Source organism: Carettochelys insculpta, chromosome 1 (assembly GCF_033958435.1).
Source record: "Carettochelys insculpta isolate YL-2023 chromosome 1, ASM3395843v1, whole genome shotgun sequence".
Lineage (NCBI taxonomy): Eukaryota > Metazoa > Chordata > Testudines > Carettochelyidae > Carettochelys > Carettochelys insculpta.
In genome coordinates this window covers 4,586,723-4,592,389 of record NC_134137.1, presented here as the reverse complement: position 1 = coordinate 4,592,389, position 5,667 = coordinate 4,586,723, and the positions used below count along the sequence as shown (strand labels likewise).

Here is a 5,667-nt window from a genome sequence, read left to right as displayed (position 1 = left end):
AAGCGGACCCAGTGTGGTGTCTGATGAAAGCTGGCAATTCACGGAACCTCTTCATACAGCTTGTGCATCTGTAACACGCCTGTGTGTGAACTTATAGGGACTGGCTCTATACTTGTATTAGGAATGCTTAGTGCTGAGGTTCACAATGGAAGGTGCAGTCACCAGCCAGTCAGGTGACATATGCTGAACAAAAGAACAGAGACTCGGATGTTGAATCCGCACTGAGAGGGATGGGCCGTATAACCGTGCGGCCCATGGCAGAATGCCCCAACAAGTAACCTGACCAGATGATCCTCCGTTGCCTTCGTGAAGATGAAAGGGGTTTTGCTTTCACATGGAAAGTCTATAGAGATGTCCCTGGAAGTGGCCATCTGGTCTTTCGGTCCTCATGAACTATGCCAGCATGAACTAGGGACCTGTCCCTCCAAGGATGTATTTTCAGAGACTTTCAAGACAGTAGCTTGTTCGATCAGATGTACCCTGCGTCAACAGCTTTAATTGATGCACATAATCTACCCCTTTAATAATTTTTCTCTTTCACGCTGTTCTTTCTTTATTAATAAATCTTTAGATTTTAAATTCTAAACACTTGGCCCAGCATGCTGTTTTTGGGTAAGATCTCAGTGTATATTGACCTGAGAATGTGGCTGGACCCTTTGGGGCCTGGAAGAATCTGTGCAGATTTTTTAAATAGATTTTCAAAACCTCTCTGAGTACGGAGAGGTACTGGCTGGGTATTAGGAGCAGCTGGAGAATTTGTGGTTTGCTTGTGAAGCTTCTGGCTGGCCAGAGAGGCTGACAGAGGTAATTTTGTAGTAAGCTTGGCTCACCGTATTGAAAAAGTATCGGAGGGGTAGCCGTGTTAGTCTGGATCTGTAACAGCAATGAAGGGTCCTGTGGCACCTTATAGACTAACAGAAAAGTTCTGATCATGAGCTTTCGTGAGCACAGACTCACTTCATCAGATGCACTTCATTTTTTAGTCTGTGCTCACGAAAGCTCATGCTCAAAACTTTTCTGTTAGTCTATAAGGTGCCACAGGACGCTTCGTTGCTCTTATTGAAAAAGAAACTCCAGTCTGGGCTGCAAGTAGCCTGGTTTTAAGTAATTTTCCCAGGATTGGTTCTTGCAGCTGTGCCCAGAGCCCCTGGAAATATTACATCTGGATTACTGTGTTTCAAATTTATTATCATTTATATTGTGGAAGCCATCAAAGGCCCTGGTCCATTTCAGAGCCGCTTGTGTTGGGCCCTTTGCTGACACAGAAGGAGAAACAACCCCTGGCCCAATGAGCTTATACATAAGAAAATAAGAACATAAGAATGGCCATACTGGGTCAGACCAAAGGTCCATCCAGCCCAGCATCCCATCTGCCGACGGTAGCCAATGCCAGGTGCCCCGGAGAAGGAGAACAGAAGACAATGATCAAGTGATTTATCTCCCGCCATCCATCTCCTGCCCTTGTTCTGAAGGCTAGGGCACCATACTTTATCCCTGGCTAATAGCCATTTATGGACCTAACCTGCAAAAATTTATCAAGCTCTTTTTTAAACCCTAATAGAGTCCTGGCCTTCACAGCCTCCTCGGGAAAGGAGTTCCACAGGTTGACTGTGTGCTGTATGAAGAAAAATTTCCTTTTATTAGTTTTGAACCTACTACCCATCAATTTCATTTGGTGTCCCCTAGTTCTTCTAGTATGGGAAAAGGTAAATCATTTTTCTATATTCACTTTCTCCACACCATTCATGATTTTATATACCTCTATCATATCGCCCCTCAATAGCCTCTTTTCCAAACTGAAAAGTCCCAGTGTCTCTAGCCTCTCCCCATATGGGACCCGTTCCAAGCCCCTAATCATCTTAGTCGCCCTTTTCTGAACCTTTTCTAATGCCAATATATCTTTTTTGAGGTGAGGAGACCACATCTGCACGCAGTACTCAAGATGTGGGCGTACCATAGTTTTATATAGGGGAAGTATGATATCTTTTGTCTTATTATCGATCCCTTTTTTAATAATTCCTAACATCCTATTTGCCTTACTAACTGCCGCTGCACACTGCGTGGATGTCTTCAGAGAACTATCCACTATAACTCCAAGATCCCTTTCCTGATCTGTAGTAGCTAAATTTGACCCCATCATGTAGTACGTGTAATTTGGGTTATTTTTTCCAACATGCATTACCTTACACTTACCCACATTAAATTTCATTTGCCATTTTGCTGCCCAATCACTCAGTTTGCTGAGATCTTTTTGTAGTTCTTCACAATCCCTTTTGCTTTTGACTGTCCTGAACAACTTGGTGTCATCTGCAAACTTTGCCACCTCACTGCTTACCTCATTTTCTAGATCATTGATGAACAAGTTGAACAGGATCGGTCCCAGGACTGACCCCTGGGGAACACCACTAGTTACCCTCCTCCATTGTGAAAATTTACCATTTATTCCCACCCTTTGTTTTCTGTCTTTTAACCAATTCCCGATCCATGAAAGGATCTTTCCTCCTATCCCATGACCACCTAATTTACATAAAAGCCTTTGGTGTGGGACCGTGTCAAAGGTTTTCTGGAAATCTAGGTATATTATACATCATATTAAGATAGGACAGAAGAGTATTTTAAGCAAATAGAATATATTATGAGCAACTGGCTGAAAATAAAGTTAAAACAGGAAATGTGAAAAGTGTGTGGGAATGGAGAACGAGAAACGGGTGTTGCTGGAATGTCAGGGAAGTTCACAGCTAGTTCTTCATCTCACAGACATGCCCCCAGCTCAGCTGTCTGAGCTGCTGTTTTCACTCTGTGTGCTAAGACTCTGACCCACCACTGCTCTGTTCTCTGGGCTGCTCCCCTGGCCTCTCTGGCTATGGCTGGTGTGGTTCTGCTCCCAGCCCAGCCCAGCCCAGCCATGCTCTCATCTTAGCTCTGACCTGACCTGGCCCAATCTGCCCCAGCTCACACAGAGGGCAGGGCCCTCTTAAATTCCTGACTACCTCATGGGCCTGTCGGCTGTGTCAGTCAGGCTGACCTGGAGCATTGGACTTTCCTCATTGCCCCAAGGCCCATCAATCTCACAAACCTGGTTTCCCATCAGTCCAGTCGCTTCCTTTAGGGTCTGGGGGAAAAAAAAAACATGAAACATCCTTACAAAGTTTGAGTGAGGAGTCAACAGCTCCTTTATATTTTCCCTGCAAAAATTCTGCCATAGCTGCAATCTTCATTCCAGCCCATCTGGGCCCATATTGACAAGACAACTGACACACAGAGAGGACGAGTCTCCTGGGCAGCATTGTCTGAGAGCCAGCTGGCTTTTAGCTCAAATTGTAGAGGCTCCAGTGCTAAGCTCCAGAAATCCACATTCAAGTCTGCCTGTGGATGATTGCCTGCACACAATGACAAACATGCACAAACACACATTCCTCAAGCCCTCTTACAAGAGGCCTGGGCTGTGTACCACCACAAATCTGTCCAGCTGGGGAGGTGCTCAGGCAAACATCTCATTGGTGAAACACAGCAACACTGAAGCCTGTGTGAAGACTCAGAGCTAATAAGGGGCTAGGGAGGGAGGCGATGAAGCTTCTTTTCCGGTGTCCAGTTAACCAGCATGGTGAGACGAAAAATTACTAGCTTGAGATAATCGAACAGTAGAACAACCACCATGCTGAGGTAAGTCTGCCCTGTTTTCCCAGCAGTCTGTTCTGAGTTTCGTATTTTTAGCTGCAACAAAGGGACCTGTGGCACCTTATAGACTAACAGAAAAGTTTTGAGCATGAGCTTTCATGAGCACAGACTCACTTCATCAGATGTTTTTTTTAGCTGTGGCCCACTGTATCAAGGTGACACATGGACGCATCATCTGCTGTAGATAGTTGCTTCTGCCACTCTTGCTTAAAACTGCTGGGGGTATATACATGGAGAAACTAAGGCAATAGGAAGGGCTTAGTCTCCAGAGTTTCAGACGTCCAATTGCCAGCACATATAAAAATGGAACCCAAGCAATTTTAAATAGACTGTTCCCCCTTCGATCAGAAGAGTATTTAACATCTTACTGGCTATCCAGTGAGTGATTCCAGGTAAAGGACTCAGCACCATGTCCCCATACACTCTGCATGGAGTTTGTCAGAGAGCTAGAGCACCAGGAAAACACATTAAGTTCCTTTATGAGAGAAGAGTTGGAGCAGCCGGTCCTGGATCTGTTTGGTCCTCACCCCGTAGATGATGGGGTTTAGCATGGGGGGTACCAGAAGGTACACGTCAGCAATGAGAATGTGGAAATACAGGGGCACATTGTGGCCAAACCGGTGTGTGAGGAAGGAGAAGAGGGCTGGGATATAAAAGGCTAAGATAGAACAGAGATGGGAGCCGCAGGTCCCGAAAGTCTTCAGCCGAGCAGTCTTTGAGGGGAGGCTGAAGACGGCCCTGAGGATCTGGGTATAGGACAGGGCAATAAAAGACACATCCAGACCAGTCACAATGAGTGCCACTGAGAGGCTGTAGTAGCTACTGATGCGGATGTCGGCGCAGGCCAGCTTCACAATGGCTATGTGCTCACAGTATGAACGGGGGATGATGTTGGATCGGCAATATTGCCACTGCCTCGCCATGACAGGAATGGGCAGTGTGAACATGAGGCCGCGTAACATCACAACTATGCCCATCTTGGCCACAATGGGATTTGTCAGCACAGTGGAATGTCTCAGGGGATCACAGATGGCCACATAGCGATCAAAAGCCATGGCCATGAAGATCCCGGACTCCATTACTGAGAAGCAGTGAATGAAGTACATCTGGGTGAGGCAGGCACTGAAACTGATCTCCCTGGAACTGAACCAGAAGATGCTCAGCATTTTGGGGAGGATGGACGTAGACAGGACCAGGTCACTGACAGACAGCATGCAGAGGAAATAGTACATGGGCACATGGAGATTTGGCTCCATCTTCACAATGAACAGGATGGTGAAGTTTCCCAAGAGGGCAATGGTGTATATGACACAGAAAGGGATGGAGATCCAGACATGGGCTGTCTCGAGGCCAGGAATGCCCAGCAGGATGAAGGTGGAGGGGTTGGTGAATTCAGTTGTGTTGTAATCTGACATGGAGTAAAGGAAGGAGTGTCCAACTCAGAGGTAGAACTGTGTCTCCTGCATGCACCATACATCCCTGGGCTTCCTTTATGGGTCCAGGGTCCAGGGTCCAGGGTGATGGTCACAGTACAAACGCCTGGAGAGAGAGAAAATGTTCATGTAAGAGACTATGTGCGCTATCAGAGGATGTTCTTCTGATTGAAATAGATAGACCCACATTTCACATTCTGAAAAACGACCCTTTCATTATCCAGATAAATGAATTGTGGACAATTTTCCCTACTAATTCTGATTCCATATTTTATTGTGCTCAGTGCAATACTAAGTCCTGCATGTTATGGTGTGGGAAACCTTAAAAGGTACGCACAAGAACCACAAGTATGGATACTGGTTATCCCTCATTGGCCCATAACAGAATGCAGCACAGTGTAGAAAACCTGTTCTTATGGAGCTCTTCATTCATTTAGGGCTTGTCTACACTTGCCCTCAATTTTGAAGGGGGCATGGTAATCAGGCTGATGGGAGATTACTAGTGAAGTGTTGTGGTGAATGCACAGCATTTCATTAGGCTAATTCTCCCCCTCGG

The 5,667-nt window shown here is 46.0% G+C and overlaps 1 pseudogene; it reads right to left on the bottom strand.

The window, feature by feature from the left end:
* Positions 1-4,145: 4,145 nt before the first annotated feature.
* Positions 4,146-5,144, bottom strand: LOC142002303 (olfactory receptor 52R1-like; annotated as a pseudogene).
* Between the last annotated feature and the right edge of the window lie 523 nt (positions 5,145-5,667).